This window comes from Jaculus jaculus, chromosome 14, assembly GCF_020740685.1.
Source record: "Jaculus jaculus isolate mJacJac1 chromosome 14, mJacJac1.mat.Y.cur, whole genome shotgun sequence".
NCBI classification, from domain to species: Eukaryota; Metazoa; Chordata; class Mammalia; order Rodentia; family Dipodidae; genus Jaculus; species Jaculus jaculus.
This window is the reverse complement of record NC_059115.1, coordinates 17,745,501-17,772,266: the sequence shown is the minus strand read 5'-3', so window position 1 is coordinate 17,772,266 and position 26,766 is coordinate 17,745,501. Positions and strand designations below refer to the sequence as shown.

General features: G+C 37.9%; 1 pseudogene; it reads right to left on the bottom strand.

Annotated features, from left to right (window-relative positions):
• Window positions 1–62: 62 nt before the first annotated feature.
• On the bottom strand, window positions 63–24,607 carry LOC105945001 (annotated as a pseudogene).
• Window positions 24,608–26,766: the final 2,159 nt, after the last annotated feature.

Genomic DNA, 26,766 nt, shown 5'->3' with positions numbered 1-26,766 from the left:
TTGAATTCAGCAGTATGAACTCATCCTGAATAAATTACAAGGCCTGTTTATTTGTACCAATGTCAACTTTCAGTGCGATAGACAAAGCCATGAAGATGTGTGTATTGATGGGGAGAATGCTCCGCATGTTTCATTGAAAAGTCATCATTAAGATGAGGTGATGTTGCCAGGGAGAAGATGTGAAAAGTGAGGGTGAATGCAAAAATAGCAGCATCCAGAATTTGCAGGACAAAGTGATATTTACAATTCACCTTGGAAAAAAATGAGAAATATAGTTACTGCCCGCAACATAAAATATATTTCCAATCTAACTTTTGAAAATACATAATGAGGGGCTGGAGAGATGGCTTAGCAGTTAATCACTTGCCTGTGAAGCCTAAGGACCCCAGTTCGAGGCTCGATTCCCCAGGACCCATGTTAGCCAGATGCACAAGGGGGCGCAGGTATCTGGAGTTCGTTTGCAGTGGCTGGAGGCCCTGGCGTGCCCATTCTCTCTCTCTCTCTCTCTCTCTGCCTCTGTCACTCTCAAATGAATAAACAACAATTGAATAAAATTTTAAAAAGAAAGAAAATACACAATGAAAATATAATAAAATATGTATTTATCTGTTGTCGTAGATGAAAAAAATGTATCTTAATCAGTATATAGCATCTCAACCATGTTAAATAAATGACTCATTACATCAGCTTAAATTAAGATGTCACCTCCTCAAATATCACACACAAAATATGCATGTATTCCTGCACACAAGAGTTGAGGTGGCAGAAAGGCACATGTTGTCTCCCAGGAAAAAGAACTGCAGCAGGAAAAACAAAAGCAGAAACAGTAAACAAAACATCCCAACAAGTTGCACTTCTCCCACAATGTTCAATGAATAATAAGGATAGACACAATGTTACAGGAACAATTATCAGGTTTCATCATACTACAGCAGACATCAACATGAAATGGTGGGAATACAAAGCTTGTGGCAGAATGTGATTAAGCCACAGGTCGCATGCACTAGGAATGGGAGCTAAAATTGGTACAATTGTGGAAGATTAATAGTATCTATTGAATTGGAACACATGTATACCTACATGCACACACTTTCACACCTATGAATAATCCTCCAGACAATTTTACATTTACCTCACCAAAAACAAATTCTAGAATTTATATTCCAGGAATACTTAACTAATTTGAATTTAATGACCACTACACAAGAGCATTGATGGAATGACTCAATTGTTCCACATTCACACCATAGAATTCTACACAACAATGCTAATGAAGGCCAGCAATAAATTCAAAATTTCTTTGCCATAGATTAGTACTTCCCTCACTCTTAGTCAAAGAAGTTTCTTTTGGCAAATGGTTGGTAACTACTGGGAACACTAAAACATCAAAGTTTTGAGAAGATGTGACAGTTGAATTGTCTACTGAAATACAAATGAGACATCTCTGTCACATTCTGAAAAGCTCTGGGAATTCTGTGAAAGAGGTGGAAGAAAGAGTATAAGAGTGAAAAGGTGGGAAGGAGTGCCTTCAAACCCTATCTTCTGGAGTCAGTGAGGCCATTGTACTCATGAGCTCAAAGATGCCATTGTTACCTATTCAAGACCTGCCTGATGCTGTGCCCACGTCACCATGAATCATGGAAAAGCACAAAGAAGATAGAAAAATATAAGATGTACAAGAGGCAACAGAAATGGAGTTCAGTGGAGGGGCAAGGGAGAAAGTCAAATAAAAAAATAATTCAGATTATGATCAGATGCATTAGTCACATGTATGAAAATTTCCAATCATAATGTTGAAAACAAAAAATTCATATGGGCAATAATAACAAAATTTACAAGAATATTTGGTCTATGATTTCATTTATATAAAGCACAGTTTATAAAGTGATCTACTATCTTAAATGTTACAGTATATGCAATGGAATATCAATAAATTGTATTCTCTCCAACAAAGCCAAGGAGGTCTGTTTTGGTGACTGAGCTGAAACAAACAAGATGACTTCTGAGAAGCTTCCAAGAAGCAGCACCCTCTTCTTTTTTTGTTTTTGTTTTTCATTTTTGGTTTTTCAAGGTAGGGCCTCACTTTGGTCCAGGCTGACCTGGAATTCACTATGGAGTCTCAGCGTGGTCTTGAATTCATGGCTATCCTCCTACCTCTGCCTCCCAAGTGCTGGGATTAAAGGTGTGCACCACCACGCCCGTCTAGCACCCTCTTCTACATCTGTGTGCTGAGCTGTGTTTCTCATGTGAAATTCTACTGAGATGTACACTTATGACTTCTGTGTATGTCATTGGCCAATAGAGAATATATCACCAAAAGAACAAAGTACATTAATGAAAAGGTTGTTTCTTGGAGATGCCTGGTCCAGCTCATGGCTCTCCAGGAAGAAATATATAGAGGCTCAGGCCCAGATCATGACAAATCACTCAAGAATAACAGGAATGATGCCCACTGTGAGCTGTGATTTCATGACAATAACCATCAGAACAGTATCCTGATGTTTTTTTTAATTTAATGATACTTTTCTGCCCCATTTGACAATAAAATGCATAGTAAAACTGTAATTTCCCAAAATATAGTGTCCAACTTAGAACATGTGAAAATCTAATATGTGTGAGACTTTGAAAGCTCTACTTCTTCTACCTGTATTGCTTTCTTGGGGCATATTGTGATGGGTGGACACACAGAAAGGAGATTCTAATAGACTCACTTGGCATTTCCTTGAGGATTAAAATAAACTTGCATGTGGTCACTGACATAAGCCTCCCTCTAAGAGCTTCAGTGGTGTTGGAGACAACCTAGAAGATGGTGACTGGAAGCAGGACATAGTCATGTGCATGGGAATCAAGTATTTGATCTACAACTGCATTCACTATAGTGAAGAAAGAGATATGAAAGAAGAGAAAAAATGACCATTTTTCCATCTACACTCTGAGATGAATACCTAGGTCCAAGCCCTGGAAGTCATTATGTCCATTTGTATAACTTGTCATGGTTCTTCTCAGACTATGGATTGTGAGCAGAGACACACAGCATGACACATTTATCATATGAACAGAAATCCAATATCCCCTCTGATAAATACCTACATGCAGTTTATTTACTATAAGTCAACCAGAAGTTAAGCATTAAATGGCACATATCAGTAACAATTTAGGAATCACTGTTATGATCCTACTTACCTAATGTTTTAATGTTTTCTTTGATTTTAATGCCTATGTTAGTTGGACAATGACATCATCATCATTGTCAAGACAAGATCTCAGATACACGCAGGGTAAGTGACTGGCTCAATTCAAAAACTGCATAGAGGTACCTGAAGACCTGAGAGGCTGGACCAGGACTAAGCTGTGTGCAAACATGGTCACCAATGTCTGTGCTCACAAAGCTTTCACAGCCATGTTCCAAATACTCCACACTTACATGCAGTTTGTTTTCACAGTCTTATTCCAATTGCTAATATAGTCACATGATTTTGGTTCTAACAAGTTTTTATTTTGATGTATAGATTTATCTTATATGTAAACATCAAATGCAAATAAAGCTTCAGAGATTCTAAAAAATACCATTCTGTAGTTATACTTAATCTCTATGAAGAACTGGCCAGTACCCACTGTATTTCATGAGTTAAAGATGTACCTAAGACATCATAGATCCAGAAATACTCACTTTTTATGTTTCCAGTGGGGGGCGCCATAGTGTTGTACATCAAATAAGTTATTGAACATTATTACTTTGTCTGAAAAAATGAACCACAAAATATTTCCCTATGTGCTATAATAGGAAAATTACATTTCATGTTAAAAACTGATATTTATTAATTCCTCTGTTAATGAAACTACTATGAAGCACAATGTATGAAATGACCTTAAATAAAGAATACCTGGGGCTGGAGAGATGCCTTAGTGGTTAAGCACTTGCCTGTGAAGCCTAAGGACCCTGGTTCGAGGCTCGATTCCCCAGGACCCACGTTAGCCAGATGCACAAGGGGGTGCACGCGTCTGGAGTTCTTTTGCAGTGGCTGGAGACCCTGGCGCACCCTTTCTTTCTCTCTCTCTCTCTCTCTCCATATATATGTATATATTCTTCTTTCTTTCTCTGCCTATCACTTTCAAATAAATAAATAAAAATAAACAAAATTTAAGAATACCTGTATTAGATTCTTGATACCTTAAATAGTATTCATTATTCAATTTAAAATAAAGAGAAAAAATTTGGGGTTTCAATAGTACACAAGGCTTTATATTAAGTTAACATCACCAATAAACAATATAGGACATCACATCATCAGGATTGGTTCAATATTAGATTATTAAACCAGAGCAAATAATACAAGCTGTCTTTTTTAATACTCCTCGCCCAATATTAATAATTTTAGTAGTACTTTCCCTTTGATAGTGTTACACACTCATAAGGAAGAGCACTCCCACTGCAGCTATTATGCCACTGACGGTTTAATACAGATATAATAATACCCCACTAAGTGAATCTAAATATAATGTTACAAAATATATTTATAAATATTTCACAAAGCAATTCATAATCTGCTTCTAAGAAAAGGTGACCTATATTATAGGTTTGACATCATGGTGAATAAAACACTGTTAATTAGTCTATATTTCATGTGAGGTGATGTGAACACCAAATTGCCTTAGGACTACAACCATCAAGTATCTTCAAAGTCAGAAGATGTTTTTACACTGGGATTATTTGCCCACAGTCACCATCAGCAAGGAATTTATTGACTACATAAGGAGCCACCATGGAATGTAAGGACAAAGGCACATCTTTTGCTAATTATGCTGTTAGTCAAGGAATTATTCCTCCTTTCCTTCCCTCTCATTAGATCTGTTTCAGCTTCACAATTCCATTTCCAGACATGAGTACACTCATGCAGACTTCTTCTGTTTGGTTGCTCTACCTCTCAGAGTAAAAAAAAAAAAAAAAACAAAAATACTCACCTGACCCTGTGTTTCTGTGCAGTGGTGAGGTGAGTTCCTTGTGTAGAACCTGATAGCATTGTTAGAACGAGGCAACTCAATACCTGATAAAGGTCTGTGACTCTGTGACCTCACCTCCCTTCAGACTACAATTCTCATTATGCCTGAAGTGGCAATGACAGTCCTGGGTTTGGGAATTAAAAAATTACCAATTTTTTTTTCAGCTGGTAGTTAACAAAACAATTGTGAGTATCTCCAAAGGCACAATGAGTTTAAGAGGTTCTTACTTTGTCATAATTCCCAAAGCATGGCATGGCAGAATTTCTCGTGCAAGTTGTAGGAAGTTTTAAGTCTGATTTATGAATTCTCATATGCAAAGAGGTGTTTGTGTGTTGCTGTATTCCAGGCCTCCTTGTGTCATTCCTAAACAAATACAGTTAATTCTTAATTTTAAATCTCTAATCTGCCGTATCTCAAAATACTAAGCAGGATAATCAAATCGGCTGATATATGAGAAATATATCAAATTAGAAATCAGTGAGAGGACCAACATAACTTACCATAAATTGCCATAATCTACACATGAAGATGGTGTACTGATTGTACAACTACATCCAAAGTAATTTGCACATGATGATAAGGAATTGTTCAGGAAATAATATTAATACTGACTTCAACAGTGATAAGAAATCTTTCCAGAGCACCATGTCTCCAAGAAAAAGTTTATAACATACACATATTACAAATAAATGTGCCTTGTTAGACATGCCAACTGAAAAATTTGTGCTTTTTTTAAAATAAATAACCACACAAGCAGGCCATGGTGGTGCACAACTTTCACAACAATACTCAGAGCCTAGGAAGGAGTATTACCATGAATTCAGGGCCAGTCTGGGCTACAGAGTGAATTTCAGGTCAGTTTAGGGTCAGATTAAGTCCCTGCCTCAAAAAAAAAAAAAAAAAAAAAAAAGCTTCCTTCTCCTCAATATAGCAGCATTAAATGAATAACAGAGTTTGCAACAAATTTTTTTTTGTGACTATATGAAGACCATGTTGTTAATGTAATTAATGAAGACACAAAAATAGTCAAAATAATTCCTTTCCTTATTGTTAACTGGATAGACATATGTCCATATTTATTTCCCTCTGGGAGTTTGAGCCAACTGATGCATAGAACCATCACTATGTCTCAAATATCTGCAAATCTAGAACCCCCAGACCACCCTGAACACCAATGATTCACTAGAAGAAATTCACAGAAAACTGTTAGCTCATGGTTACAGCTTAGTACAGGGCAAGGATAAAGGTTAAGATCTACCAAGTGTAGAAACAAAGGGGAGAATCCAGAGAAAGGACCAGACACTCAGGTATTGTACTCCAAGAGAGGTCACATAGGCACTATATCCCCCATATATTATGAGAAGGTCGCCATGTATATTGCACTCTTGGGGTGCCCACCAAATGTTAGCACCTAACTTCTCCCATAGCTCCAACACACACTGTTGGCCCTGCTAACCATGAGCCTCTTGTTCTTCCAGAGGCCAACTTTGTGTAAGTCTATTTTGTCACTGCACAATATTAACAAGGTTTGTTCCCCTATTCCACATACACATACAGACACATTTACACACGCACACATGTGCATGCACAGATTTTGGATACTTGCATATGCAAGCACACTTAAATATACCTGTGTACACAGCCATTTTCATAATCTCACACTCATTTTCATAAACACAAGATAGAAAATATCACAATTCCACTGAAGTTTATACCACCACTCAACATGATGACCCAATGTGCAGTGTATTTCAGTAATTGACACATAGATTGAATGTTGCAAATATCTCTGAATCTAGGAAGGCCAGAACAAATGTTTTGCATACCCTATAAATCCTTTCAAACCCACTGTATCACAATAGGAGAAGATTTTGCAGATGTAGCATTTATATTATATTCTAATCATTACTACCTAACTGGGGAGATGATGAGACAATTGGGTGTGTGGGGTGTGGATGAGCATGCTGTGATAGAGTGAGGTAAGGCAGTGTATAAGCCTAGAGGTCATGGGATTCAGGTGCATGTCTGGAGATAATGAGCAACAGAGAATGAGAGATTCAGCAGCAGAGTAAACTGCATATGCGGTTAAAGGCTGTGGGGTATTTAGAGTACATGGAAGAGTATAAAAGTACAGTTTATGTAATTGTACAAGAATATTGTAGTGGACAGCTTCACAATGCTGGGATGAACATGCAACCAAGCACTTTTATCGGGGAAGGGATTTGTTTCAAGTTTACTGACCCAGGAGAAGTTCCATCAATAGTGAAAGACATTGGCTTCCATTCATAAGTCAAAGAAGAGAGAAAAATCACCAGCAGCCAGTAAACATTAAAAAGCAGCAAGCATTTATTTACCAGCAGCTAACAGGCCCCCAAATCTCAGACTGCTGTCCATACATTTGGGCTGGAATTCAGATCTGCCCCCAGTACCACTCCCTCTCCAGCAGGATGCTCAAGAATTAATTGGGAAGTTTAACCTTAATAACAGAATACCTAAGGATATGGGGAACATATACTCAAAGTCTCACAAATATAGAAACGTCTTTTGTGATTGGGGGACTAATGTGTACATTAGTCATGGGAAGTATGGAAATAATGGAGACAAAGTGCTGACGTTGGAGGAGTGTAGGCTGTCTAAAGGTCCAGGACAACACATGTCACAAGGGATCAAAGAATCCAGAAGGTATTTGTGTTTATGATTAAGGATTATTTTCTTTACAATACAGTGGATGGAACCCCAGAGCCTTGTCCATGCTAGGCAAGTGGTCTATCCCTGAACAATATCCCAAGTAAAGATGCTTTAGTTAGAAAGACAGACAGATTATAGTGACAATGAAATAGAGTAAATGCAGAAGCTGTACATATGTATTTCTCCAAAAGACATCACCCAGCCAGGTTTGGGCGATGGAGTCTTGCTACAGCTGTGTCACTGGGATGGGTCTTAGTGTATTATAGCCTGATGCCGCTCCCACTTGCTGCGCTCTTCTCACTCTTGCTACTTCCTTTCACCTATAGGAAGACGTGTTTCTTGGCTTCCTGCCCCTGCAGTGCCTTGCAACCACGATAGAAACTTTAGCTTGAAACTGAAAATAGCTGCATATACATGATTTCCTTTCATGAGCTCCTTCTTGTCAGGTATTTTGTCCCAGCAATGAAACGGTAACTGCTCCAGGCCTTTATTCAAAATTTCTTATAATTACCTTATAAAAATCAATACTAAGGAAACGGACAACCTACTTGGAAATGGGCACTTCATCTGAAGAAACACCTCAGCAAGGAAGGCCTCTGTGAGGTAAATGAGCACAAGAAGCTCAGCAGGTCTCGTAATAATGGAAAATTAAAGCAATGGTGTATGACCACGTAGTGTTAGAGTGGCCAAAACCCAACCTGAGTGACACTGTGTGCAAGAGGGGATGTGGGACAGCAAGGATGCTCATACATAGCTGGTGGGTATGCAAAGGTGGTACAATATGTTGGAAGCCAGTTGGACACATTATCAAAGATAAATAAGCTTATCATGTATCCAGACAATGACTTCACTGTGTGTGGTGGCTTGATTCACGTGTCTCCCATAAACAGGTGCTCTTGCAATGCTAGGTTCCCAGCTGGTGGAGATTTGGGAATTAATGCATCCTGGAAGCAGTGTGGGGTTGGTGGTGGGCTTATGGGTATTACAGCCAGTTTCCCCTTGCCAGTGTTTGGCACACTCTTCTGTTGCTATGGTCCACCTTATGTTGGCCACAGGGTGATATCCACCCTATGCTCATGTCATTGTTTTCCCCTGCCATCATGAAGCTTCTCCTCAAGCCTATAAGCCAAAATAATCCTTTTTTCCCACAAGCTTCTCTTGGTTGGGTTATTTCTACCAGCAATGTGAACCTGATTCCAGTAGTAAAGTGGTACTGAGGAGTGGGATTTCTGCTAGACACCTGACCTTGGCTTTGGCCTTTTGGAGCTGATTTTCAACAGGAATGTGGAAAGATTTGAAACCTTGGCCTAAGAGATGACCTGCAGTGCTTTAAGCACAGCTTGATGGACTATTCTGGTCAGTGTTGAAAGACCTAAATGCAGTAAGAACTAAGGTCTGTGAGGTTTGGCTTGTGAGGGTGAGAAAGAGCTTTGCTTAGGACTGGGCTAGAGGCAGTTTGTATGAAAAGCTTATGCCCATGTCCTGAGAAGTTGTGCAGGGAGGCTTTGCATAGAACTGAACTGAATATCAGGAGATGCTTAGGTGCGGAGCCTTCACAGAAGTATAGAGTAATGATGTCTGCATTTTATTTTGCATACATCATAATATAGAAAAGGATAAAATCAAATGTAAAGTATAACCTTTTTGTCAATAACAGTATTAATTTACTTATAAAAAATGTCAAAATGATTCTTATTGATTTTGCTGTTATGAGAGACTGTGTTCGGAGAAGTGATATAAGAGAATTCTACACTATTTCCTCTGTAAATATAGATTGCTACTAACAAGTAAAAGTTTTTCCTTGCATTTAATTTTACTTATTTTTATGCAATTTTTTCATTTTTTTATTATTACATATGGACATATTTTGAATCTGAACATCACATGTTGGTACAATACTTTACCTCCTCCCTGCCCCTTTTCTGAAGAGGACTGTCTCATTGGGGATGCAGGTCAACCCCAGGGGGGTTGCAGGTCATGCATTATGGGGGCAGCAGTCAGTTATGGGGGAGAGTCAATGTCTCTGTGGAAAATGTCCCAGCTTGTTTCTCTAAAAATGTTTCTGCCCCCTCTTCCACAAAATTCCCTGAGTCATTCTGAGAGCATGTAAGTCTGTTTCAGTGATGGGAACTTAGGAGCATCTAGATGTCTGGTTTGGTAGGTGTTGAGTGTCCTCAGTATCTTTCTCCATCATCCTTGTGCTGATATCAGCTTAGCTAAGACAGCAGCATTCTTGCTCATTTCCCCAATTCCTTGGTGGTTTCAGCCAGGGCTGGGGTGGAGTACACTGGGTCATTTACCTCCTCAAGTCCATTTCCCATCTGAAAAAGAGAAGCAGATTCTCCAATGGAAAGTGAAGTCAGCACCAGTTAAATAGGATAACCATATTAATTTAGAGAGAATTATAATGGTTTAGATACTTTTATAGTGTAAATTTAGTGGGAACTTGACAATAGAAAGCAGAATCCTTATCTGGATATGATTCTGACTTGTTTCCCTGTTCCAGATATAGTTTCCTTACCACTGAGTGGATCTGTTAGCCAATCAATGAGCAGTTGGTTACCCATCATGGCTGTGTGCCACTATTGCACTTGTGTGAGCATCACATCAGGTTGTTTACTTCTGAGTTGCTTAGACTTTAAATTGTTTGGACAAATGTTGGCCAAATTCTCATGATAGCTCATGTAGCACATTCCAGCACTAGATGGGCTAATTATCTGAGGACTGGCTTTCCTCTGCAAGCCAATCAGGTCTCTCCATGTTCCATGCCTACAGCAATTGGTGTCTTCAGCAGTAGGGTCTTATAATCAAGTGCTCTGACAGAAGTCTGTCTTGTTTGTTTTGGGAGATCTAGTAGGTCCCTATGATCAACAGCTCATTGTGGATGTAGAATACATCCTGGTATAGGGAATTATAGGCCAGCCCAATGGAAAAGTAAAAAGAAAAAGCCAGAGAAGACGAGAAATAGGAGAAATTTGAGGTTAGGTTTTGTCTCACTCTCTCTAGGTTCCTTTGATTCAGATGCTCCCTGTTTGCTTGAGGGTTCCACCTATTAGATTAATTTTCAGGATATAGGATTCTATGGTACCAGTTCAATTTGGGTTCAGATTTTGTGTCTTCCCTCCCTTCCCCCAAGCCCTACCCTCTCTGTTGCCAAAGCCTCAAGATGCTATTCAGTTATGTCAGCAATTTGGGCTGACCCAGGTTAGGAACTGCATATGAATGACATCATGTGACAATTGTGTTTTTGTGATTGTGTGAGTTCACTTAAAAATATCTATTCCAATGAAGTTTGACCAGTTTTCTACAAATTTCATTGTGTCTTTTTTTCTTACTACTGAGTAGAATTTCAACCAGTAGACATCCACATCTTGGTTTTCCATTCATCCAATGATGAGAGCCTGGGTTTATTCCAGTTTTTAGCTATTATGAATTGAGCAGCTATAAACATTGTTGAGCAAATATTTCTGAACTGAGATGTGGAGCTTTTAGGGTAAATGTCCAGTAAGGGAATACAAAGGTCTGCTGGAAACTCTGTATTCATCCTTTTCGGGAGTCTCCAAGTTGATTTCCATAGTGGTTGTACCAGTTTACATTCCCACCAACAGTGAATGGGGGTTCCTGTTTCTTCACAGCATCATCAACATTTGTTTTCATTTGAATTTTTTTAATATTTCCTATCCTTATTGGAGTAAGGGGGAATCTTATAGTTGTTTTAATTTGCATATCCTTATTGGTTAGGGATGTTGAACATTTTCTTAAGTGTGTGTTAGCCATTTGTAATTCTTCCTTGGAGAACTCCCTCTTTAGTTCTTTGCCCCACTTATGGAGTGGATTGTTTGGTTTGTTTTTTTTTTTTTATTGTTTAGGTTTTTTTGTTTTTTGTTCTTTGTAGATTCTAGATATTAGGCTTCTGTCAGTGTCATAGCTGGCAAACATTTTCTCCCATGCAGTGGATAATCTATTGGATCAGCTTATCATATGTTTGTCTGTGCAAAAGATTTTCACTTCATGAGATCCCATTGGTTGAGTGCTTGTTAAGTTTCCTTGACTACTAGGGTTTTGTTCAGGAAGTCTTTTCCCAGTCCTATATTGTGAAGCATGTTTCCTAATTTAGAAAAATTATGTAGTAGTTGAAGGGCTACAGATCTTATATTGAGGTCTTTAATCCCTTTGGACCTCATTTTTTGTATGGTGAAATGAGTGGGTCTAATTTCATTTTTCTACATCTGTTCATCCAATTTATCTAACACCATTTGTTGAAGATGTTGTCTTTTCTCCAGTCTAAAATGATTGGCCACTTGGTAAAGATTAAGCAGCTGTAGTTGCTTGCCCTAAAGTCTGGGCCTTCAATTCTTTTCCATTGTTCTATATTTCTGTTTATATTCCAGTACCATGCTGTTTTAGTCACTATGGCTTTATAATGTAGCTTTAGGTCAGGTATGGTGATACCACCAGAGGTGTTTCTTTTGCTGAGGATATGTTTGGATATCTGAAGCCTTCTGCCATTCCATATGAATTTGAGATCATTTTCTCAGTATTAGTGAAGAATGATGCTGGTATTTTTATTGGTATTGTGTTAAATCTGTATATTGCTTTTGGTAGAATTGCCATTTTCAATATTAATTCTACCTATTCAGGAACATGGGAGGTCCTTCCATCTTCTTAAGTACTCCTCTATTTCTCTCTTGAGTGTTTTAATGTTTTTATCATATAGTTCATCCAAATCCTTTGTTAGGGTTATTCCAAGTATTTAATTTTTCTTGTTATTGAAAATGGGACACTCTTACAGACTTCTTTTTCTGCATATTTGTCATTTTCATATAGGAAAGCTACTGATTTTGTGCATTGATTTTGTATCCTGACACTTTGCTGAAGGTATTTATCACTTTCAGAAATTGTGGAATGTAGACTTTTGGGTCACTTATATATAGAATCATGTCATCTGCAAAATTGTTTTCTGTGTGTTGTTTTGTATAATGTCCATCTCTTCTTTGAGGTATGCTTTCAATTCAAATTCTGATTTTCTTGATGCTTCTTGTGGTTCATTCTTGCATTTGATCATCTTCATTAGGCTTAATCAAGTGGTTGTTGAGATTTTCCATTTCTTGATTTACCTTCAATTTATCCATATTTCTTTGGAAGGTTCTAATATTTTTCTTTTCTATCAAGATGAACCTACTTTCAAAAGCTGAACACTCTAGGAGATGATTCTTTTCAGTTTCATTGATAAGATTGTTGGTTCTTTGATAGTTTGCTTCAAGTTTGGCAATTTTTTTTTTTTAATCGGGGTCTCATTGGTTATCATGTTTTCACTTTAAGAATGAATTTCTGTTGATTTCTCTGTGATTTCATTGGAGGTTCCCATAGTAAGACAAGGCATCTTATGTGTAGATCTCTCAGTTTTCTTATTTTTGTTGGCTTTTTTCCATTGTTTTCCACCCATTTTAAACAGACTATTTTATTGAGGAAGAAGCAAGGTTTTGTCCTTTGGTCTTTTCACCCTCTGACTCAGGTGAACAGGATGTTGGTACTTAATGTCCAGTGGGAGGGGGCAGAAATGGGTCTGGTCTACTCACTTGAGACCACTGTGCCCTTCACACACTGACCATGCAAGGATCTCAGATTTGCACTGAGTAAATTTTTTTTTATTAGGATATTACATTGAACTAAGATGTATTATATTCTTATTTTACAAGACACTTTCAATATTTGGAATAAGAACTATACAATTCCCAATATAGAAGTACTAAATGAAAATAAATGAGAGCTTTATATCAATAGATCAATAAAAAGAATTCCACATCTATTCATACATAACAGAAACTCTCTGTGCAAAAATTTTAAATAGGAACCTTACTAACCAGATTAAGACTACTTATAAACATGTTTTCCATTCTGGTGGTTGTTCCCAAACAAAAACAAAAACAAGAAAAATGGCACTATAGCCTCAAGACCTGTGATGATATGTAGTTCAATAGTGCTGCAGAAATTCTGTTACCAAACGCCCCGTCCAGTGTTGGCAAGGTGAAGGAAAGCCTTGGAAGTTTCCTTTTAAATAATGGGAAAAGAAAACTATCTGGGCATGACTATATTAATCTCAAAAAGCCACTACTACTAAAATATATAGTGAATGTACAGATATATTATGGGTCTCCACAGCTGCTACTGTGTGTCTCAACAGTGGTAGGTTGGGGAGTCTGGATCTCTGTGTCAGGGATTCCACTGCTGACCCCTCATAGGTAGCACTGCTGCCTAGGAGGACAGCTTAACCAATATATGTGATAGCTTCAATTAATAAAACATATTAATATAGGAGAATAATAGATCTCATCATATGGCCTACTCATGAATCGAGTTAGATGACTCAGTGGTTAGGGATGGCTGCTTGAAAATCCTACTGTCTTAGACTCAATGTGCTAGCCATCAAAGAAAAGCAGGATGGGCATTTATTTGTACTTTCAAGAGACCCTGGCACGTGCACATGTGCATGTATGTGTGTGTGTGCATGCACACACATACGGAAATAAATGAGCAAAAATTTAAAACTAATGACCTCTTTTATCCATTAATATTTGTGTGTATTTGGAAATTGATAATTTTGATTTGGAATTTCAACCACATGTTAATGCATTCTGTAATAATTGATAAGTAGTTTGCTTGTTTGAGATTGTAGATTATATTTTTGTTATTGTAACCCTTTTCCTGCTTTAAAATTTTGAGCAGGAATCAATTCAGAAGTGACTTTACTTATGGTGTGTGAAATGATTGAATTGTGCTTTTTGAACAATATGAGGGTCAAATGTCAGATATGCTGGAAATGCTAAGCTAAGGTAAGTCTTTGTGCTTGACCTCACTTCTTCCTCACCTCCAAGGCTAACATGACCTCAGCCCTAGTGCTGAATTTTCAAGGAAATCTACTGTGTCCTGCTGAAAGTCAAAAGGTATTTTGAGACCTTCTCCTGCCACATTTCACAGGTATTCCTTGAACTCCTCAGTTCAAGCCATTCTCTTTAGTCGATACCTGAGGAACTACTAGGACTACACATGTGCCTCACAGTGGGTGGCTCTAATGGTTCTCAACAGCTTGCTTTGTTCACAAGAAGGATTACTGCTTGAACTTAAAAGAAAACAGGCTGAATGAAAGAATGGACTCCAAAGATTTGAAGAATAATGTGGAATTCTGGGATATTTCTGTCTTCTCTCCTACTATCTATGCCTTTACTAAAAGAAATGAACAGTAAAGCCCACAGATTTGATTCCCACATAAATGAATATAACAAATTCTATGATCATTCTCTTTAATGTAGTGCCTCACATAGTGGAATATTTTGGCATGAAGCATTTCTTCAATGGTATATGCTGTAATCTTTTATATACATATATACAAAGTGGGAAGAGGAGTGTAATTTATCTCCACCTGCCTGAGTGTCTTCCAAGCCATCACCAAGCTAGCCTCAAAAACTCCAGTTGGAAGGATCTTAAAGTCAAGACTATCACATATGTTGGCTTCTCCATTCCCCTCTGCTGGTTCCTATATGTCCTGGTAAATTTCATTATCCCTATCTATTTGCATACCACATGGAATATCAAAAACATGACAAGGAAAAGAGATTTTGAATACTGTTCGACCATAGGTTGTAATGAAATTAATGACTTATTGTATGTGGCACAGTTGGTATACACTGAAGTTTTATTTTCTGGGCTTATCATCTAATCTAGTGGTTCCATGGCTCTCATTCTTTATATAAACAAGCAGCAGGTTCAATATATCCATAGCTATAAAGTTTATTTCAGAACCTTCCCTGCATCCAGAGACAAATGGAGAATTATTACACTAGTGTTGACATTTTTAGTTTTTTATACTCTCATCCATCTTACACAGTTGCATAGCTCTTTTAAATAACTGCAGTTCATGGCTCGTGAAGATCACTGAACTCATTTCTGTATCTTTTTCCACTGTTGACCTTTTTGTTATGAATTGTGGCTCAACAATACCCAGGTTCTACTTTTTTTCTGGATGAGAAATAAAAACATCCCATATTATTGTAAGTATATAAATTGTATGGATTTTGCACAGTATATGTTGATTACCTCATGTCCTTCAAAGTATCAATAAACAAACTTTTGTAGTAACCCATTCATCATCCCAAGGCAAACCTACTTAGTGGATGTTTGTGTTTTAATTGTATTGCATGTGCTGTCAATATAAGTATATCATAAGTTAATAAAGCAAGTTATTTTATCCTAAATAAATAATATGCTGTTGAAAATACTAAAACACTTTAACTTCAGGTAAATTGAATGTGATGCTGTATAACTCATTTCCTCAACTGAAATTTTCTTTGTTTCTCTGTAAGCCAGCAAAATCCCTGTAAAGACCTTCCATAGCAACAGGAAAAGATTATCTGGAGAGAGGGAGCATCAGCTGAGCTCATGATAGCTAATGTGGAGATATGACAGACATCCAGAACTCCAATCTGGAAATGAAGATGGAGTGCAGTCATGGGTGTGTCAAAGAGTAAGTTAGACAGATACCTTCAGAGAAGGTGTGCCCTGCATAAGGTAGAACTTTACAAATGCTGTTCCTTATGGGTAGCAGTATCCATAGTAATTAGGGATAGTCAATGTAGGATCTTTTTCCACTGGGTATTTTAGCCTTATTCTTTCCCTCTAATAAATTGTAACTATAAGAACATATTTATGAGATTGTTCAATGCACATTCTTCTATTGAACTGATGAAGTTGTGGAAGATTTGCAGAAAGCTCAAAATTTATGGTGGTCTCATGTGCACAAGCTTTGGCTTAAAACACTAACAAGACAATAGACAATAGAAACAATCCAATTTTTCAAGTGCCAAATGATTGATCTTTTGAATACTAAAATTTATGTTTCTGCAGTAATTTACTAAATGATTACTCATTATTTTTAACATAAAATATATATAACCCAGTTGCTTGTCCCTCATTATTCCTACTTCTGGTGTGAGACTGCCTGGACACTGCATGCTTGTTGCAGGAGTAAGCCTTTTGCTCCTGGCCTCTGATTCTTTGTTCCTCATTCCCCAACTACTCATTCCCCTGTGCTGACTGGTGCATGTGTGAAGCAGAAACAGGCCTTTTGCTTCTCATTCACTGGCTTCCTGGCTCAAAGGTTCCCCAACTCCTGTTTCCCAGCATCAGATGGTATACACAAGTGGAGTAAGTAGGCCTTAGCTCCCAGTTCTCTAACTCCCAGTTCCCAGTAACCTTATTGTATTTGAACCTCCAAAATCTGCCCATTTGTGGTTATAACCCCATCATACTCCAATCAGTGAAAACCTAAAACACAATGCTAACTTAAGATACTACAAGGACAAATACTTTCTTCCTCCTTAATAAAATAAGACTTTTGTCCTGAGATGGGTAGACCACAATGTAAAAAACACAAAAGTCAAAAAACAGAGCTGTAGACTTCCAGTTAAGATGGTGGCGTAGGTACCATGCCCAAGCAGCCTAGGTGGGGGAAAGACCAAAAAAACTGAGCAAAATACACACTTTTACTAAAAAGTGAGGTGTATAGGAAATTGAAATGGCAGGGGAGAAGTAGAAGAGATCCAGAGCCCACACAGGCTGGCAAAGGTGGCCTAGGCAGGTCCGCTGACTACGGTGGTGGCAGCGCACCAGAAAGCCACCAGGCTCGGCTGGAGCCACAGGAAAGGTCAGGTGAAGGGAGCTTCCACTCACACCGGCACTCTCCACAACTCAAGAAACGTGAAGGGAGAGCAGCAGTGAACAACAGAGCAGCAGACCAAGAGGAACAGCGAGAGAACTAGAGCAGCTGTGGCTCCCTCCCCTCCCCCACTGCCTGAGCCCAGCTCCAACGAACAGGGCAATGGTCCCGGAGCGGCCATGCAAACTTGAGCCAACAGCAGGACCCAAGCAGGAGCAGGGTCTGGCAGCAACATCAGCAGCTCTGGCACTGGCAATAGCGGCCCCAGAAGTGGCAGATCCAGTAGCAGCACCTTCAGAAGCAGCAGCAGCAGATCCAGCAGCAGCAGCTTCAGAGGTAGCACTGGCAGAACCAGCAGTGGCAGCTACAGCAGCAGCAGCAGCAGCAGCAGCTTCAGAAACAGTGGTGACAAACCCAGCAACGGCAGCTTTAGCAGCAGCAGCAACAGATCAAGCAGCGGCAGCTTCAGCAGCAGTAGCAATTCCAGCAGTGGGGGCACCGATCTGCAGGATCACAGTTGCCAGCCTCGGTTTGCACTGCAGGAAAAGCCAGTGCCTAGCTCCAGAAATCAGGACAGCAGCCCAACGACCCAGCCAGCAACTTGACTGAGACCAAAGATTGATTACACCAGGGAAGGGTCTCACTTGGTCACAAGCTGACTTGGATCCCTCAACAGACCAGAAATCTTAACCTCTTTGTTGGTAGAGGATCTGGTTGTTATAATAACTACTATTGCATAAATATTTGGTGCTGATTTTGATTGAATGTGTACAGTGTTTAATTCAATTTTAGAATCTACCTGTATATTATTCCACTCAGCCTACTTGAATACTCAGGGGAAACTCAACCACTAGGAACACTTTTGTAGATACTCTGAGAGCCTTAAGAGCCACACCTAACACCTTAAGCTCCTATCCTGAAGATAAATAACATCAAATCAATTGATCCAGCTAAGAATACCTAGCTAGCTAGAAAATCCAAGCATTAACTTAATCCAAGATGCAAAAATATATACATTATAACACAAGAAACACTAAAAAACAAGACAATATAAATCGACCTAACAGTATTAATGCATCAGAAATGACCTCCAGTGAGAATGAGTTAGAAAATTCCTGAGAAAGATTTCAAAAGAATGACTGTAAATATGTTCAAAGAAGTCAGAGAACAAATCAAAGGAGTCAAACAGGACCTCAAAGGAATCAAGAGGATGCAGGACACCAATTTCATTAAATAAAGAAGTCAATACAAGACATAAATAAGGAAATAGAAATAATAAAGAAAAACCAGTCAAAATTACTAGCAATGAAGAACACAGTTAATGAAATAAAAAACTCTGTAGAAAATCTCACCAGTAGAATGGATGGAGAGGACAGAATTCTAAGCTAGAAAACCAGGTGGCAGATCTAATACAGTCCAACAAAGAGAAGGACAAACTTATAGAAAAGTATGAGTGGGAATTTCAGGATATTTGGGACACTATGAAAAGATCAAATATAAGAATTCAGGGCATAGTAGAAGGAGAAGAATTTCACTCCAAAGGCATAGTAGGCATCTTCAACCAAATCATAGAAGAAAACATCCCCCAAATTGGGAAAGAGGGGCCAATGCAGATACAGGAAGCCACAAAAGCATGGAAACTAAACAATACACTACTAAATGATGAATGGGTCAATGAATAAATCAAGAAGGAAATCAAAAAATTTATAGAGTCAAATGATTATGAGAACACAATATACCAAAACCTCTGGGACACAATGAAGGCAGTTTTAAGAGGTAAATTTATAGCCTTAAGTGCCTATATTAAGAAACTAGAAAGGTCGCAAGTAAATGACCTAATGCTTCATCTTAAAGCCTTGGAAAAAGAAGAACAAGGCAAATTAAAAATCAGTAGATGGGAAGAAATTAATGAAATAGAAACAAAAAACACAATCCAAAGAATTAATGAAACAAAGAGTTGGTTCTTTGAAAGGATAAACAAGATGATAAACCCTTAGCAAATCTGACCAAAAGAAAGCGAGAAGAGACACAAATTAATAAAATCAGAGATGAAAAAGGTAACATCATAATAAATTCCAGAGAAATTCAAAAAGTCATAGGGACATACTATAAAAGCATATACTCCACAAAGTATGAAAATATGAAATAAATGGATGATTTCCTTGATTTATATGACCTACCTAAATTAAATCAAAATGAGATTAATCACTTAAATAGACCTATAACAAACATGGAGATCTGAACAGTTATCAATTATCTCCCAACTACAAAAAACCCAGGCCCAGATAGATTCACTGCTGAATTTTACCAGACCTTTAAGGAAGAGCTAACACCATTGCTTCTTAAGCTTTTCCAGGAAATAAAAAGAAAAGGAATTCTACCAAACTCCTTCTATGAAGCCAGCATCACCCTGATACCAAAACTAGGCAAAGATAGAACAAAAAAAGAAAATTACAGACCAATCTCCCTCATGAACATAGATGCAAAAATTTTCAACAAAATATTAGCAAACAGAACACAAGATTATCAGAAAGATCATTCACCCAGAACAGGTAGGCTTTATACCAGAGATGCAGGGATGGTTCAACAAATGCAAATCAATAAATGTAATACTTTATATAAATGGACTGGAGGACAAAAAACATATGATCATTTCATTGGACGCAGAAAAAGCATTTGACAAAGTCCAACATCCCTTCATGATAAAAGTCCTACAGAGACTAGGAATAGAAGGATCATATGTCAGTATAATAAAGGCTATTTATGACAAACCTACAGCCAACATATTACTAAATGGGGAAAAACTGGAAGCTTTTCCACTAAAATCAGGAACAATACAAGGGTTTCCACTGTCCCCACTTTTATTTAATATATAGTACTGGAAGTTTTAGCCATATCAATAAGGCAAGAGACATACATAAAAGGGGTACAAATTGGAAAGGAAGAGATCAAGTTATCATTATTTGCAGATGACATGATTCTATATATAAAGGACCCTAGAGAATCTACCAGCAAACTGTTAGAGCTGATCAAAACCTACAGCCATGTAGCAGGATACAAAATAAATACACAGAAATCAGTAACATTCCTAAAAGCTAACAACAAACACAGAGAGGACAAAATCAGAGAATCACTCCTATTCACAATTGCATCAAAGAAAATAAAGTACCTTGGAATAAACCTAACCAAGGAAGTAAAGGATCTCTACAATGAAAATTATAATACACTCAAGTGAGAAATTGCAGAGGACGCTACGCAATGGAAAAACATCCCTTGTTCCTGGATTGGAAGAATCAATATTGTGAAAATGGCAATCTTACCAAAAGCAATCTACACATTTAATGCAATCCCCATCAAAATTCCAACAGCATTCACCAAATATTGACTCCTAGCACCTCTTGAAATTACAAAGATTTTATATAGCAAAGGACACTGTGAATAAAGCAAAGCGATATCCTAGAGAATGGGAAACAATCTTTGCCAGCTATATATCTGATATAGGATAATATCTAGGATATACAATGTACTCCAAAAACTAAATAATAAGAAATAAAACAAGCCAACTAAAAAATGGGCTATGGAACTAAATAGAGAGTTCTCAAAAGAAGAAATATGAATGTCATATAAGCATCTAAAAAAATGTTCTACATCACTAGTCATCTGGGAAATGCAGATTAAAACTACGTTGAGATTCCATCTCACTCCTGTCAGACTGGCTACCATCATGAAAACAAATGACCATAAATGCTGGTGAGGATGTGGAAAAAGAAGAACCCTTCTACACTGTTGGTGGGAATGCAATCTGGTCCAGCCATTGTGGAAATCACTGTGGAGGTTCCTAAGACAGCTAAAGATTGATCTACCATATGACCCACCTATGGCACTCCTAGGCATATATCCTAAGGACTCATCTCATTTCCTTAGACGTACATGCTCTATCATGTTTATTGCTGCTTAACTCACAATAGCTGGGAAATGGAACCAGCCTAGATGTCCCTCAACTGATGAGTGGATAATGAAGATATGGCACATTTATACAATGGAGTTCTGCTCAGTGGTAAAGAAAAATGAAGGTATGAAATTTGTAGGAAAATGGATGGATCTGGAAAGGATTATACTAAGTGAGGTAACCCAGGCCCAGAAAGCCAAGCACCACATGTTCTCCCTCATATGTGGATCCTAGCTACAGATGACTGGTCTTCTGTGTGAGAAGGAAAAAACTCAGTAGCAGAGGCCAGTAAGCTAGAAAAGCGATAGAAAGGGAAGAGAAAGGAATCAAGGGGGATACTTAATAGGATTGGATTGCATATATGTAACTAGTAGAAGAATAGATTAATGGGAGTGAAAAGGCCCAAAATGAGGTCTGGGAAAGAGATTGAGTAAAGGACAGGTGGAGGGACAGCTAATCAAAATCTAAGAGGATGTAATAAAACATATGTAATCCTACTTTTTTGGACAATGGAACACTCAGGAGCCATAGATTGTTGCTAGAAAATTTTCAGTGCCAGGGATGGGATATCTTCCAGTTAGTTGTTGGCCAGGGAGATCCCTGATGCCCCAAAAATGTTATAGGCCATTGCTGAGGCCCTTAGTTTCCCACTAGGAATAAATGGTAAGACCCTATTGCTGCAGACTCCATATACTTGGGCTGCAAGGCCACTGAGAAATCTTGCTGGAACTCAGCTAATAACCTCCTCCATGTAGACCAGCTGACAGAAAGCTGGAAGAAGCCATTCTGCATGCAGTTCAATGGGAGAAAGAGAAATCACCATTGAAGATACTCATCGGTGGACACTGCAAACCTTATAATTGGCCAGCCAGGCCAAATGAGCCATCGGGTGCAACAGTGGCACATCTATTAAGAGGGAAATCAACTGCCCTCTAATTGGACTGGAGGCCTGCTCCATGGGAAGGGAATTCATCCCTCATACTGAAAACTTAAAACAGGGCTACTTATGAGCCCTAGGAGTGTAATGTCTGCTGTTGTCTGGCCAAATGTATATACTCTGCTTATCAAACTGCCCAGTAAGTACTTCTGTTAATGTTCACACCCTTATATTAATGCTACTCTCACTTTTGGTAGAGAATCTTGTTTTTTCAGATGGCAGTGACCTTGGGATGACTCAGAAGGTATCATGGTGCTGGAAAGAAGTGACAGGAGTGCTCAGTACTGCAATATCTCTATCTCACCTTTCAAGGCTCAGGGTCTATTGTGGAAGAGGTGGCATAAAGAATGTAAGAGCCAAAGTAAAGGCAGGACTCCATACAACATGCTCCTTCCAGAACAAAATGACCTGAATATCCATGGCTTCACAGTGCCTGATACTACCCACATAAGACCATTATAAGAGGAGGAAAAGATCAGGAAATCAAAACTAAAAGAGAGACTGATTGAGATGGGGAGGGGGTGTGATGGAGAGTAGAGTTTCAATGGGGTAAGTCTGGGGAGGGAGGGTATCACCATGGGGTATTTTTTATAATCATGGAAGTTGTTAATAAAAAAAACTTAAAAAATTGAAAAAAATGATAAATGTTCAGCACAATCAAAGGAAATGAAAACAAATATTAAAAATATTTTACCATTTCATTAACAGTGAACAATCTAAAATTAAAATGAAGAAAAAAATTATATACATATTGATGAATTTCATGTTTTTATATGATCATGAAATTTTACATAATACAGAGAATCATGTTATAATTGAATATTTATAAAATGTTTCAATAAACAATTTTAAGTCTAAAAAAATCACCAATGCCTTTTATGTATGTAGGTGGGTATATGCATATTTATGTACACGTATGTGCATGTGTTGAGAGAACATATAGGCACAGGTGTCCACATGTGTGTGGATGCATGAAGTTGATACTTGGTACCCTCCCCTCTCACTTTCCCAGCTTATTTTTATAAGACAAGGTCTCATAATAGTTTCATATTTACCTAGGTTACTACTTGTACTGTCCAACTCTGCTATGTTCATATTGATGTCATATTAAATGAGATGAAAACTGAAGTACCTATTAGGGTTTACCTTACAAAGACAAATGACTACCATTATAAAATTGTGAATTGATATTTTGAAGTCAAACAAATCTGATTAAACAAATCAGATACTGTGCAAAAACATACAATTTACATACTTACAATAATGCAAGATTTTGATTATTTTTAAAATTTTTTTTGTTATTTATTTATTTGAGAGTAACAGAGAGAGAGAGAAAGAAGCAGATAGATAGATAGAGAATGGGCACGCCAGGGCCTCCAGCCACTGCAAATGAACTCCAGACGCATGTGCCCCCTTGTGCATCTGGCTAACGTGGGACCTGGGGAATTGAGCCTTGAACCATGGTCCTCAGGCTTCACAGGCAAGCACTTAACCGCTAAGCCATCTCTCCAGCCCAAGATTTTGATTATTTTTTATCCAGATAAAGCAGAACGTAGGTATGTTGAAGTCACAACTCATAACAAAGGGGCAGAACATGGGAAATGACATTGAAATGAGGGCAGTGAGCTTTATCAGCCACCAAGTGGGATTATTCAAAAGAGCAATGCAACCATGTAAGATTGAGGAAAGGGTATAAAAAGCTACAAAGGTGGACACCAGTTTGAGGATGCTTTTGGTGGCTTTGGACTCGGGAGACTCTGGAGGCAACTTTAGTGCTGTGGATATATTGAACCAGCTTTTTGTGTCTATACAGAATAGCAACCATGAAGCCACTGGACCAGATGATGATCACAGAAAATAAAACTTCAGGAAATACAAATAATGCTATGTATAGTGATTCAGTGATTTCATCCCACCCTACACTAGAGCAGTATTCAACATCACTTGTCTTTGTTATGTTTTTGATATTCCTTTTGGAATACATATATATAGGAAAAATTAAACTTACTACCACATACTGAATCCAGGAGAGGAAAAGGGAGAAGCCAATGTGTTTGAGGTCTTTGACTTTTCTGTTCTTCAAAAAGCAGTTCCTAGGGCTAATGGTGATGGCCTGGAAGACACTCAAGAGGCAGATGGAGCCAATGGACATGCTCCTGCCCACTCTGTAAACATACAAACATAGTCTGCAGCTGAAATCATTAAAAAATTTTTTCAACCCTAAAGCTGCCATTGTGTGGGGCACTCCATTAAAGAGGATGATGAAGAAGTTTGCTATAGCCAAGTGTGTAGGAATCAAATCCATGGGTTTAATGTGCATTCATTATAGTAAATGGTTAGATAGTGGGAAAGCACAAAGAAATATATTTGAGCAAGGTATTATCTTCATGAGAAATCTCATGAATAGTCCAGTGTTCGTCCAGCTACAAACATTAAGGAAAACTGTTTGGTTAAAACTTACATTAGAGAAACATATCTAAACCTACATGACCATCATCCCACTCTCATGACAATTTTCTATTTATCTCACCAAAGACAAATCCCAGCATTTATGTGTCAGTAATAGTTAATAGTACTGTGGCAATGTGTTTCCATAACTGTTAACACTACCAACTAGTTAACTGTTTGCTGTTCACACAATGGAGTAACACCACCAATTAATTGTTTGTTATCCACACAATAGGGTCATATACAGCAATGCTAATGAAAACAAATAATACATTCACAAATATATTAAATGGGAAATAGCCAAATGTGAAATAGTTCTTCCCATATACTTCCTTTTCATTTGAGGTACAAAACAAGTTAAAACTGGTCAAAACTCTCAATGGTTGGTGTAGATGTTTCAACAATCACCTCCCAGAAATCACTCAGAACTAAATTTGTGTAAAAGACAAAAATGTGCTTCTGAAAGCTATTGTTACCCTGGGCCAACCTAGATATAATATGTGCAAGAAAGAAAAATATACTAATTGTGGCATCAGAAATATTCATTTATTATCCTTCACAGAACAAAAAAAACATAGTAGTAACTATGAAATGAATTATTGGAAAATATAGCTTTCTTCCTGAGCTATGAAACATGAAATGCTACTATGGATTAGCATAAAATAGAAATCAAGATTTTACTGATTTCAAGATAAATGTTTATAGGTTACTAACACATAGGTAAAATGAAACTTTTGGAAGTGAAGGGAGATTTATGAAAGACCCTTAGATGTAAAACACATGTAAATAAAGTGCAGAGGATATGATTCTTATGCAAGTTCAAAGGAAAAAGTGTGCTCACCACTGTCCTTCCTGGTACTCTTTTCACCCCAGACACAGCTACAGTCTCAAGTGGGTTCTAAATGCTGTGTGGCAGAACAACACCTTTATTCCACAGATTCAAATCCTAGTTTTGTGTCAGGATTTGATGACTCGTGTAGTTCAGTTTGAATGCTTATTATACCTGTGAAATCATTCTAAACACAAGTCCAATAATAATGCTGAAAAATTAGTCTGTTACTAATAAAAAGTAATATGAATATTTCACCGACTTCACTCCTCCAATCCCTAAACAACTTTAAAATCTGATTCCAATATCACTCTGCATATTCACCAACAGTCAATAAAATCAGAGACATTTGTTTTATTTTTCTATCTTTCTTTTTGTTTTTTTACTAGCACAGCTCTTAGCCACAAAATTCTTCCTTTTCTGTACCTGCCTGTGGAGCAGATCTGTTTCTACCCCAGAAAAGCTTTTCCAGACATGAGAACTTACTTGCCCTTTGATTTCTTGCTTTACCTGCCTCTCAGACTGAAATACAAACTATTTACCTGGCTCCTTCTCTGTGCAGAACTTGGGCTGAGTGTGAAGATCCTGACATCATGACAGCCAGCGCTGTGGAAAAGGGAGGTGGCTTAAACCTGAGATGAAGATTTGTGATTATGATCTCACCTCCCTTCAGATTGGAATTTGCGTTTCTCCTTCAGTAGCAATGAAAGCAATGGCTTTGGGAGTCAAGAACTTTGCTTAAACTTTTTTCGACTTGCTAATTACCAATCAATTATGAGTTGTTGTCTTCAGAGAAACAAAGTGTTTGGTAGAGGACCTTCCTTTTCTGTGATCCCTGAAATATGACAGGGTCTTCTGTGGAAGGTGCAGGAAAGACTGAAGTCTGATTTTTCATATAGGTGTAAAGAAGGTTGTGTGTCTCATGGGGTTCCAGGCTTCCCTGAGTTGTTCTATGCAGATTCAAGTAAATTTTTAGTTGTCATGTCTTTATCCAGACTCAACTTACAGTGTGTGGCAAGAGAATAGAATCAGTGCAGTGTCCAAGAAAGATAACTAATGAAATATGAATAAAAGGAAGAACATGGTGTCAGCACCTACATGTAAGCAAGATTATGTATATTCAGTGTGGCTGAAATGAAGGGTTCTCCCAGCTGGCTGTGTTCAAAAGAAAAACCTTCAGTGCAAACTGCATGACTGTTCTT